We start from the raw sequence: 13,698 nt of genomic DNA, 5'->3' as shown, positions 1-13,698 counted from the left end.
GGCCTTCTACAACAGGCATGCAATGCCTCTGTGTAGGCAGTATGTGACTGCATTCAGCTGGGGTGTCTACAGCCAGGCAGCATATGACATATATTTGAGACCCTTTATCCTCTTGGTGAGGTACCTTTGAGGTCTTTCTAACTGCTGCAGGTGCCAGGTAAGGTACATCCCATATGAGGCATTGTACTAGATTATGGGTGTGATTAGAGAACAGTATAGGGGCACAATGACCTCTGTTGATGTAGATGTGAATCCTTTCCTGATACGGTGTCAAATGTAGACAGTCTTCCTAGCCACATTGGCAATGTGGGTGTCACATAACAGGTTACTGTCCACTTGTGTCCCTAGGTCCCTGGTTACTCCTTCCATACATAATGGTTTACCACCTATGTGGTAATTTGTGGTACCTTGTTTGGTATTTGGTGTGACATTCATACTGTCCAGTGTCTTCAGGACGGTTGGGTGGGGTTCCTGTGTGTGAGAGTGTGGTCTGTAGCATGCTACAGACTGTACAGCAGTCTTGCCTACAGTTAGTTGCACATCGGTGGACTCCAATGCCTTGTGCATTGTCAGTTACCTGGACATATGGGTGCCTGTGCTGAATATGGATACTCACCCTCCTTTTATGTTTTGTTCCAGGTTTTGGGGCCATGACACATGATACGTGGTATAACCTGGTAGTGCTGGTGTGCTGTCAGGAGGCTTGCAGCAGGTTTCTGTCACTGTACAGACATCAATGTTCTTCATACTGGGGATGGCCTTGGGAGCATGCATATTGGGGTTTACACATCTGGCATTGGTCAGCATTACCCTTATGTTTCTTTCCACTTATGTTTTCTAGGGTGGTGGGTCAGTCTTTTCAGCCTTGCCTACAAAAGGCTCTATGGAGGTGGCAAAGGCCTTATCCAATATTCAGACGCCCAGGGGTAACAGGTGCAAGCCATCCCAAGAACAGCTGCGTGGCTTGTCAAGCATGACATCCCAAGCAGACAGACATTGGATCCCCTCTGAATGACACCAGTAAGTGTGCCACTTGCTATGACTGATCATTCCGTGTTTGTACTGTGGCATTATTCTTGGTAAGGGTAGGATGCTGCAAACAGTGAGTGTCATACCGGCCTGGACTACATAATCAGAGAGCTCATCTATGTCTCTTTTCATGTAGTCTAGGGAGGTACATCTCAGGTCATTCACACCAGCATGGACTATGACTGCATCATATTTCTACTTGCTTTGGAGTGACCTGCATACTTCTGTTATGTGGCGTATTGTGGCAGCCTACAGGCAGCTTACTGTACCCTTTCCCTTGTTCAGTCTGGTGTGCGGGACAGCAGTGTGTCTGACTATGGAGTCACCTATTACAACTGTATCAGGCATGTTGTTTCTCCTTCTGGCCTGTGACTGTTTGGCACACCAGCTTTGTGTACTATGTGTTGCATGTGCTATGTTTGGAGGTTGTTTGTCTGGGTGTCTGCTTTAGAGGCCTCTGTTGGTGTGCTGTGTTTTTAATTTGTGCCTCCGGGAATGTTTTTCTGTGTTTATGTGTTTGGTTTGCAGTTGTGATAGGTCTATGTGGGACTGTGTTTGTGGTGTGTGGTTACCTTCACCTCCTGACTAGTTTTGGGAGTACTGAGTTGAGGGAGCTCAGCCTCCAGTTTGGATAGATGGTTGCATCTCTCACATATATTTGTATTTCTTGGGTGGAGTTGGGGGTTGTCTGTGTACTTGGGGCAGGTGTAACATTGCCTCAGGATTCACAGATTCAACTTGTTGTGGCTGGCCTTAGTGGATTGTATGTGTGGACAGATTTTATTGCCATACTACTGATCAGTGATTACTTCATTGTTTATGTTTGCTCTATCATGTAGTAGCTTCCTCATTCTCTTGCATGGTTTGGTTATGGCTGGTGTCCACCATGCCAGATTCCTGCATGTATGGCATTGTGTCTTGTTTTAATTTAGGATTGCATAATCCAAGCATTCCTGGCAGTGTTCATGGAATGGCTGTATTACAGGTTCTGAGGTGTGGCCCATATTTTGCACCTGCACAGGACCTTTAATGGATTCCACATCAGTTTGGAGGAGTGCAAATATTGCTTAACACATGTTTTCCACTGTGGTTTTCTGGCCAGGGACTGTGGTCAGGATTTGTATATCCAGTGTGATTACTCTATGGTCTGGTTTTACCAGTGAGCAATACACTTCTCATCTTGCCATCCAGTACCCATGTTGCTGATTATCACATCCAGTATGCTTACCCTCTTGTGGGAGTGGTACGTTGTTCCTGGGCCTTTTGGTTTATGGATTCTATGAACTTTTGTCCTACACTGTTGGAGCTAGTATAATGCTCCCAGTCTATGTCTGGGTATTTTCAGTCACCCAATATAATGTGGTTTGGAGGACTTGATATATTCATGTATTCCAGCATAGGCCAGGTGCAGTTCCTGGTGTTGGGACAGTAGTCTGTAGCAGGCTATAAACTGGGGGGGGCAGTTTTAGCCACTGTTACTTGACCATGGCTAGTCCATGCTGCTTTTTGTTGTGGTACCAACATGGGGGTGTGGTTATCCTTGACAATTCTTGCTAGTCACCCTCCTTTTGTAGCTTGTTCCATATTTTGAGGCTGTACAGCACAGTATGAGGTGTAACCTGGTAGTGTTAGGGTGCTGTTGTGAGCCTTGGCTCAGTTTTCTGTTACAGCGCAGATATCACCATTCTCCATACTGGGTGAGTTTAGACTGCATGCATCTTGCTGTTTCGACTTATCCCTTATCTTATTCTTATCCCTTCTGATACCTATGGAGATAGGTTTGTGTTTTGAGCCTTACCTATTCAGGGCACACTGTGGGTAACAACAGCTTTGCCAGTATCCATATGGCCTGCACTGATAGGTGCACGCCAGTCCTAGCAGGTGGTGCATCATGTCATGCTCAGCATGTCATCCCAGACTGGCACACACTGGATCCCCTTTGACTAACTGCGATACTTCCGTCAATTATTGCACTTGATCATCTCTTTGTCATGTTGTGGCATGATGCTTGGTGAGGGTAGGATGTTAGTCAGGGTCCTCAGGTGTGCATATAGTACATGGTGTTACATTACTTAACACATAGCATTCATGCCTCAGGTGGTGCTGCAGGGCTGCCTCTGTTGGATGCGCATATTACACTTCCCTGTACATGTTTGAGAGCAGGTTGTGTCATGTTAGGCATATGTATAGTGAGTCAGAGAGGGTATCATTCTCCCCAGTCCTCCTACTGAGCCAGTGTATGAGCTGTCGTTGCCTCTTTGCCAAGGCCAGGGCATACTGGGCACGCCTCCTTCTGCCTACTGGGGCAGGCTCAGGTTGTTCCTCCTCTGAGTCACGCTCTGCCTGTGATGGCCTTGGCAATGGTGGGGGGCTGTTTGACCCAGCCCTATGCTGGTCCTGCTGCAGCTGTTTTTGCAAGATCATATTATGTAGCATAGCACATACCATGACAATTTGGGTACATGTAGTTGGTGTGTACTGCAAGGCTCCACCAGATGTGTCCAGACACCGGAACCGTGACTTGAGCAGCCCAAACACACGCTCTATTACATTACGTGTTTGTGCGTGTGCCTCATTATGGCATTCCTATTCAGGTGTGTGTGCGTTTCTGATGGGTGTCATCAGCCACGGCTCCAGTGCATAACCTGCATCCCCCACTAGGTGTCCATGTGGGATGTCCACATTGGCAAATGTCTGGTACAGCTGCGTCAAATGCCAGATGTGGGAATCATGGTAGCTCCCAGGACAGCCAGCACACACATTCATTATTATGCCCTGGGCATCACACACGACCTGGCAGTTGATGGAGGGGAAGCCCTTGCAGTTGATGTATGCCCTACCCCGCTCACCGGCTGGTGCTTTGATGCATATGTGTGTGCAGTCTATTGCACCCACTACCTCAGGGTATTCCGCTATTTGCTGGAAGAGATGCATATTGCTGGCCAATACCTCACGGGCATTAGGGAAATATACATGATCACTGACATGTGCTGACATGGCATCCAGGAACTGGTGCAGTACCCTGGAGGCTGATGCCTGTGATATCCCCATCATATCACCAGTTGGTCTCTGAAAGGTACCTGTTGCTAGTATTCTTAGGCCAACACATACCTTGGTTTCCACTGGGATGGGTTCCCCTCTGTTGGTTCTGTGTGTGAGGTGTGGCCTGCACAGCTCCACTATTTGCTGCAGGAGGTTTCTGTCCACTCTATAGAGCTCTACTATCTCCAGCTCATGTAACCCATGGTAGGTGACCCTGGGCCTGTACACTCTTCTCCGTCTCCTCACTGTGGGTTGTCTGGCACCATCTGCATTGTCACCACCCTCAGCAAGTCGCCTATGTCTCATTATGACAGCTATGGCAGCCCCTAACATTTCTGCTCTGAGTTCAGCTTTTTCAGTTTTCACTTCTGATAACTTAACTCCTGTCTTGCAGTGTCTCTTGAGAGAAACATCCTGCACTGCTGTTTGCAGAGTTTTAAGTGCTGGGCTGGGCTACTATTCTGCCTGTGTAATTGCCTGCATCTAATTGTTTTCACCTGCTAGCTCCAGCAGTATTCCCTGCTAGCTTCCTACTAAATCTGTTGCTTCCTTTTTCCTTTCTGTTTCCTCAGGGTGGAGCCGTGTGTAAACCAGCAGAAACACGCTCACAGTGGCTTACACGCGCGCACACATACTTACATGGCTCAGAATCTGCTTATTTGGAGTGTTAAACATCTCCCAACACACTCCCACATGCTCAGTCTGTCTTACACGCGCGCACACTGCCTTACTCGTGCTTCATGGCACGCGCACATGCGCATACACATCCAGCAAGAAACGTTGGTGTAGGCAACAGTGTACACCTTCCATTTCTTGACTTTCTCATGCTTAGTTAGTGGCACACCTCTTTCCATGATATCTGTCTGACATCTGTCATGTAACTCTGACCTCCAATGAACTGCATTTCTTTCTACCATTCCCCCCTGTGATGTCACCTATCTCCTACTCTGTTCCTCCCCCTTCTGTAACTCTTACACTACTCAGACTGTGCTCATTTGCTATGTGACAGTGGAATTCAGTATCCTTACACTCATTTGCATCAGATTGTCTAGTAATGCTTAGTTACATGTCTTAGACTCAGCTTCCCCCCTTAGCAACCACTACATGGTGGCCATGTTGGTTTTGGTCTGCTGGTCCCTGCATTGACATTCCATGTATTGCATAAAACCTACATTTGTAGGTTTAAAACCTTCATTTTTATGTTTTATACAGCGCAGCCCGTTTGCGCGGGGCTGCGCTGGGTTTAAACATCGGCAATCGCCGAAAAAAAAATATATTTTTAATATATTTGCATCAGGTTACTTTGCCAATGGCCACATATTTGGTCATTGGCATGCTGCCTGACACATATGCACCCTTTATTTGGAGCTGACATGGATCCATTGCAGTTTTTGCAGAAAAGTACTCAGTTGTCAACTGAGTACAATTCTGCAGCTAAAACGGCTCTTACACAGGCTGTTCTGGGCTTCCTGGATCGCTAATCATCCTCATTTGCATGCTATTCGGCTGCAAGTGAGGTGATTAGCTTATCCACGCCCACTCCGTGTAAGAGCCGTTTTAGCTTGTCTCTTACACGGACTTTGGGCTGTTCCTGGATCGCGAAGGCTGCATGGAGTCTTACACTACTCTTAGACTCCGTGCAAGCCTTCGTGAATCCGGCCCAATATTTAATAACTCAACACTTAGTGATTTCAGAGTTCAAAATCACAGGAAATATTTTAAAATAACATTGCAGAACAGTCTCACATAAATACAGAAAATATCTAAACTAATCTTTACTATATTCCTATCTATTTCTAAAAGAGATACTATGCCCTAAGTCTTACTTACAGACAACATGCAGGCAGAAGAGCTGATTGGGTGTTTCGAGGTCCAAGACAAGATACAAAATGCCCAGTCTCTCTCTGAGAGAGTTCTTAAATTAATAATAAACATTACTGCTGGGTTAGCTTGGATGACATCACTCTTTGTCACCTGACTTTATTTCCCAGGCTAAACAGATACTAACAGAATTGTAACATCTCTGTGTAAGAAGTACATATCTCTCAGAAGTTTGCAGAACTTGGAAGTCAAAAAACAATAAAAAAAGTTTTCATTTGAAACTATGTGATTATTTCTGTTTCAAGACAAGACCTATTATTAACATAATACAAGGTAATATTGCCTTAGACATATAGACTTGTAGCCTATTAAGACAGTTAAACTCAACCTTGCTATTGTGCATGTCTCTACTTCTAACATTGTCTGATTTTTATTAATATTGTATCTAATTGTGGAGCTTTTCTTCCAAGGCCTCCATTGAAAATGGACCTAGTCCAGTTGGATTATCCCAGTTAACAAATGTAAAATAAATAAATAAAATAAAGACAATACCAAAACTTCTAGCTATAGACATTATGTCTGCTGCTGAACTGAACTGAGAGATAACACAATCACAATACACTTTAATTTCAACTTAATTCCTTGAAGCTTTGCAAGTTAACTCTGTATGTTCCAGCTTCAACTATTAAAACATACATTTGCACAGGTATATAGTTTATATACACTTCTGTTCTTTTCCAGTAGGGTACACTGTGGACACACCATTGAAGCTCAGAACTGTACAAACCATATTCAATACACTCTTCTGCACCAGTAGTTTAATATGCACATAACATATAGTTCTCTTACAATTGTAAGACAAGCATATGAATCATATTGATATTCACAGATGACATATGATTATTTATAAAATTCCAGATAGCTGGGCTGGCAGTGTCACACTGTATTTGTTGTTGTTGGCTTTAAGTGACTCTGACTCTTTTTTTGTCTCAAGGATCTTAGCACACGAAGCCTATCAGCAACTGTTTTTAAGTTTTTGCAAATTAATAGTCCTTATTTCTGCAATGTTGTCTATACATCGTTGCCTCTGCTGCTCCCTTCTTTTTTGCCTTTAATCATTCCTAGCATCATTTTCTTCTCCAGGGAATGCTATATTTGCAATGTGCCCTAGACCTTCTGGTAAACAATCTGGATTTATTTATTTATTGCTTTTGTTTACTAGGAAAGTCCAACTGGGCACAAGTCCCATTTTCAGTGGAAGCCTGGGGAGAAATGTTCCATTTAACAAATGAGTAAAAGGCAGTTAAATAAGATTTACATAAATGTGCATACATACTTACATATATACATACATACATACACTAGTAATGATATGACAGTTAATCAAAAAATAAATGCACATAGATTAGTGAGTATGCACACAGAGAATAGTAAATAGTCATACATACTATTGTAATGATATGACAGTTAGGAAAACAAGACAGTTAAATGAAGAATACAGTAAAATATTAGTTAATATCAAGTTTGTAACAGTCTAGTGACTTTCAAATGGAATAGGCTGAAAATAGATATTGAGTAGGAGAGAGTTAGGTAATGACAGGATGAAAATGATTAAAAATTATGGAGTATTGAGAAGGTCCAGGTAAAAGGGAGACAGAGATAGTACTGGAGACAGGTGGATTATATGATTTCCTTAAGAATTAACTGATTTGATCTTTTTGCAATTCATGGAATTCTTAAACGTTTTCTCCAGCACCACAGTTCTAGGGTACTGATTTTCGAGTGCACAGCCTTATTTACAGTGCAACTCTTAGAACCTTATGTTATTACTGGGAAAGCATAGCTTGGACTTTTGTTGATAACATTATCTCTTTGTTCCTTAATGTCTTATTTAGATTTGTCATCGCTTCCCTTCCGAGAAGCAAACACCTTTTATTGTTTTATCTTGCAGTCAGCAACTGCATAGATCTTTGAGCTCATAAAAATAAAACCTGTCATTGGCTGTACTTCTTCTGTATCTCCTTGCAAATAATTGATAGGGTAAGATGACACAGTGTTAGTTTTAAATGTTAAATATTAAGTCAGCTTTTTTTTACTTTCTGTACTGACCTTCATCAGTAGCCTCTTAAACTTCTATTCATTTTCAACCATCACAGCGATATCATCTGCATATCTGAGGCAATATTAATAGTAGCACCTGATTCATTTACCCAAGCATTTTGTATAATTTGCTCATCTTATAAATTAAATAAAAATGGTGACAATATACTGCCTTGTCATACTCATTTCCCGAGTTAGAACCAGCTAGTGCATATTCCTCAGCAGGGTAATAGGGTTTATCGGTATCCACATTTCCCAGACAAAGTGCCAAGATTGGACACAGTCAATAAAGTAAAAGTATTTTCCCCTGATATTTCCCTTGATTTATGTATTATATTCTGACTATTTGGTAATTTGGGTTCTGGTCCCTCTACCTCTTCAAAACGTCACAGTTCTTAAACATTAATGTACAAACATATGAGACAAGCTCAGTTGTTCAATAATTTTAGCATTTTTTAATATTGTCCTTTTGGGGAATATAAACTGATATTTTTAATCGAATGGCCCCCTGCTGTGTTTTCTAAATTTTGCTGGCAAATTGCAAGCAACACTTTCAAAGCAACATATTTCAAGATTTTAACCAATTCAGATGCATCATTTCCTGTAGTAATTTTTTTATCAAGTCTTTCTAAGGACCTTTTGACCTCTTGTTCCAGAATGTCTGGCCTATTTCAGGTATTAAGGCTGAGTAAATCATTTAAACATACATTTCTCCTGTGCAAATCCCAAAGACAGGCTCTTTAGCATAATTTCTTTACCTGTTCAAAAATAAAAACAAAATATGCTACATAACCAAAAACAAAACAGAGAAGAAAACAATACAAGCAAAGCTCCAATTATAATTTAGACAAGTACATTACAGCTATAGCCTTATAGGATTGATAAATGTACAGTAGTTGAGTTGGCCAACAAAGCAGAGCTACCAGTCATTGTTCTACTTTTTTCTCTAAGGTTTTTACCAAAGCTCCATACTAAGAAAAATGAAGCATATAAATGATATCCATATGACGAAAGCACAGTGGTGCTTATATGTAACTCTTCTTGACTTCTTTGTTTGCTGCAAACAATATAAAGCAGATTTGGTTACTTAAGTTTGAATGATACGTACAGGACAATTACTCACAAACGTGGGCCAGCGTGTTTAGTAGCACAACAAGGCATGATTCTTAATTCAGACTGTACCTCTTTAGAACCATATCAGCCTCCATATTTAACATTTTGCTGCTTTCATGTGAAAACATGTACCACAGATGAATTTACATTATCCATAACTTACCACTATAGAACCACAGTTCCCAGATGTGACTGTGCCAGTATAGTGTCATAAGCAGCTAATCATTTACGTTTAAACTAAAGGCTTACGTGTTACTATGATTACTATATGTTCTATTTTGTCCTCTTTCAATAAGAACATTGGTGGAAAGCAAGGGATAGAAAAGACTGCATCAGCAGTGAGTGGGCAATAATGTGAATGATGTTTTAGATAAAAACAGCCACTTTGAAATGGAATTCACAGAATTAAAAAAAAGTTTTTTTTTTTGCATGGGTGATGGTAGGCAACCCACACCATCACAAATGGAGTTTACCCATGCAGCCACGCACTTAATGTAATAAGCCTCAGTACTGTTGCACCCGAGAAAAGGAAATTCTTCCATGCAGCACATAGTTTGACTACTCATACCTTTCAACACTTCTGCATTAGTTGGACTTGTTTCTGCTATTGCTATTACACTGATTTGAACATACGGTATGAAGTTTTGCTAAGTTTTTTTTTTCAAATTTCTTTCTTTTTCTTAACTGAATCATAGCCTTATTTTAGAAGAATCCATAGTAACACAAGGATATACATTCTTATTGTGAAAGAAGGCAAATTACTTCTGAGGGCTATCACTTCCATATGCCAATACATACTGCAGATTTATGGCACTACCTGCTGGGTTCTTCCAGCAAAAGTAAGTAAGCAGTAAGGCATAACAGGAAACATAGTGAAAAAAATGCATGCTTAGAAGGGTGATATTAATTCAGTGGAAGACTGCATAACACATCTATTAATCATGCATTAGAACTATATAGCACATCCCTGGAGTGTCCTACTGTGTTTATGAGACTGCTGAATTAGCCTCCATCAGAGCAGTATGAAAGATTTCCAATGCAAAGCTAACAGCTAATCAGAATGTTGAAAAATGGCTTCCAATTTCTTAAAACTGACTTAATTCTTTCTTTTCCTATGCAAAACTGTATGAAGATTGAAACTGTATGAAGATTCAAGCCTCAAAGTTACATGCCGATGAAAAGAAATAAATGCTAACAACTGGTTCTCGTAAACAATGCCAATGGTAGTAAGATATTCCTTTTTACTACATTATTAAGACCTGGGCTTTGCAGTCAAGAGCAAGAAAAAGTCGGTAGATGAATAGCAAGGTAATTTGTAAATGAAGAGATAATTAAACTAGCCGAATAAGATGATTTGGATAGTGACACTTTAAATGCACGATTGTTTCAATATAACAAGAAATGCTCCACTTACGTGGTTGCGCGATGTTCAAAAGGGAAGATGGAGGTAAACCAGTAGCTCTGATAAATCATTTAACAGAGATTTAGATGTTTTGTTTGCTTGAAGGGATACAGATGAGTGTACAAAGGCATTTTCAGTGAAGATAAGTTGTTGGGTCTTTCGGCTTTTCCTGGTTAGGGGTTGCCACAGCGGAACTCCGGTCCGCTAATGATTGGCAGTTGATTTTTACGTGCTGAGTTGCCAGCCCTAACGCACAATCTTCAACGAAGGTACGCCCATTCACGCATGTCTCCACGCCGAAGCCGCTCTAGCTGATTTTGTGAAGAAATTAATATGTACAGTTGATTGAACAAGCTGCGTCTCAAAAGTACTTTTTATGATGGTTATAAAACAATGCAAAATAAATGCCTATATTGCTACAGAAACTTCTGCATTATGTATATGTAATCCCATTCTTAACAAGTCATAGACATTACTAATAATTAGTTCATACCTCTGGTTCAAGAAATAGTGTAGGATATTATTTACACAATATAGCCTATCACATGTACTATTTTACTGATGAAAAGTAATCTTTTTAGTTTTAGTAAACTGCAATTACCACACCAAATGATCCATTTAGCTAGTCAGTTTAAAAATACAAATTGTCGCCATTGTGCTGACATCTGAGCAACACATTTAAAATGTAGGAAGTGTTGTGTAATTGCACTGATGAGTAGATAATCACACGGGTCTATATTACATTGTCATACTCACAGGAGTCTGAACGATGTCATATCGAACTGTGAAGTTCGAAACCCAAAAAGTACGAACACGCAGAACAGCGAATATTTTCCCAGGGGAAAAATCGCTGTTCCGGTTCAAAAAAAAAAAAAACGTACACTTTAAACTTAATCTAATGCCATGGGCTTCACTTCCCATACCCCCAACATGGGGGATGTGCCCCCCCCCCCCAATTAAATATACCAACTCCGAGATCGCACCACAGTGGAGGAAATATCTAAGCCATGAAAACAGCCCAGGATAGTGATACTAAGGCAATATAACTTGATCTAATTGCTTTTATGAGTCAGAATTCTTTACTGAGATTTGCAGAGGTCCAGGTAATGTAGCTTATAAATCAAACTAGAATTCTGTATTAATAATATCCAGCGTTTCTTTCAAGTTCTATTCATTCATCTTAACCTTACACCTGCCCCTGCACTGAACCTTTGATCTCCCTGATGCTTTATCTAACATTCCATTCTGATTCCCTCATTTAAATTCTCCATATTACTCTGACCTGGGCCTCATTAACTAGCATCCTGGCTCCTACTCCATTAGTTACATCTGTGCACATTTCAACTAAGGTTCCTCTTCTCACTGTTATTCACCCAATTCCTCACCTAAATTAAACTAGCTTTCATGGTTATGAAGTCAACAATGTTGGAATCCCCAACAATATACTGGATAAATCAAACTCATCAAAACTTCAGTGCTTGGATGTTTTTTATATATCTATGTATTGGCTCTGCTTACTGTGAGATCATAGTTAGGTAAGCCACATTTTACTATTACAAGGTCGTTTCTCTTTTCCCTGATATTGTGCAACTGTGGTGTTAGTATATATAAGTAAGGAAGGTGAGAGCAAACTTCAACACTGGGAGGTACAGAGAGCTTGCTCCTCTCAAAAAAAAATTGAAGTTCTTTTACCTGCAATTTCAGTGAGTACATCTTCCACATTTTTTCTGATAAAGTTCCTTAGTGCATGAAAGTGCTTACAACTGTTTTGATAATTAAAGTTTGTATCTTCAGCTCATTGTTCCAGTTAATTAGAGAAGTTTATTTTGAAGTCTTGTTTATCTCACTAACCAGTTTTTTGTCTACATCTTTCAATGAATTCGACTTGACCAGTGTACTGCCATCAGGTAAACTTTGTTGACTCATACAGCCAAATTTCACAAAACTTGTTGTAAGTGTAAGTGACGACTTACACTGAGAGATGGTCTTTTGGAACCCATCCCTTATGTAAGCCTGTTTATAGATAGGCTTTGCAGTGAAGTAAGTAACTTACACTGAGAGCAACTGTTTTGGAAGTAGGCTGATAGTGGTTCCATTATAAAAGGGCGGTGACAGTACTGCTCAATTTCAACATTATCGCATTTCATCCAGTACTTATCTTATAACAAGGTATAATACTTGCATATTTGCCTCTTCATTACTTGCTTCAGACACTTATTATTACTGTTTCAACATCTATTTAATTTTTGAAACCTTGCCTGCATGCATCAACCAACAGCAACTTGGCAATTTGCCTTATAATATGTTTAAATGTGCATGCTATTCCTGACTGTAAGTACAGTGAGGCAGAGGTTAGCATTTCTGTCTCACAGTGCTTGGTAGTCTGTTTTGCTTCTCTTTTGTGGCACCTTCTGCATGTTGCCTCCCTGTCTGCAAGGATTTCTTTTTTCACTTCTGTGGGGTGCCCACTTACCACTCAGGCCCCAAAACATGCTGTAGGTGAACTAGTGATCCTCCAACTTACCTATAGGTGTGTGTGTGTGTGTGTGTGTGTGTGTGTGTGTGTGTGTGTGTGTGTGTGTGTGTGTGTGTGCGCGCGTGTGCATATGTGTGTGTGTGTGTGTGTGTGTGCGTGTGCGTGTGTGCGTGTGTGTGCGTGTGCGTGTGTGCGTGTGTGTGTGTGTGTGTGTGTGTGTGTGTGTGTGTGTGTGTGTGTGTGTGTGCGTGTGTGTGCATGTGTGTGTATCCTTTTGATACACTGACATCCTATCCAGCAGTTCAGCGTTAGTTACTTAATTTCACTGTACTGTGTTGTCTGACTGACTGCCAGGACAGACTCTGGCTCCCAATGCAGTCCTGAATTAAAAATATTTAGTGTTAGAGAAAAAAGAGAATGAATGAACACGTGAATAATTGAATGGATGTATAAATGAATGAATTAAAGAATGCTGTGTATAATTTGCAAGGATTACTGTAAACTTTATAACTCTAACGTAGGTTATAGTATTACAGCTAGTAATTACGGTTTATATTCTTGAAACATCATTCATTCTCTGTACTAGTAAAATCTGCCTATTATAGAAAATTGCACTGTATAGATACCATGATGTATCCTCACAATGGATAATGGGCGAAAAATGATTTAATGGATTTTACATTTTTAAAAATAACCCTTTTTTTTAATTTCCCAA

The sequence above is a fragment of the Protopterus annectens genome, chromosome 10.part0, assembly GCF_019279795.1.
Source record: "Protopterus annectens isolate FY-2018-M chromosome 10.part0, PAN1.0, whole genome shotgun sequence".
Lineage (NCBI taxonomy): Eukaryota > Metazoa > Chordata > Ceratodontiformes > Protopteridae > Protopterus > Protopterus annectens.
This window is presented reverse-complemented; position numbering follows the sequence as displayed.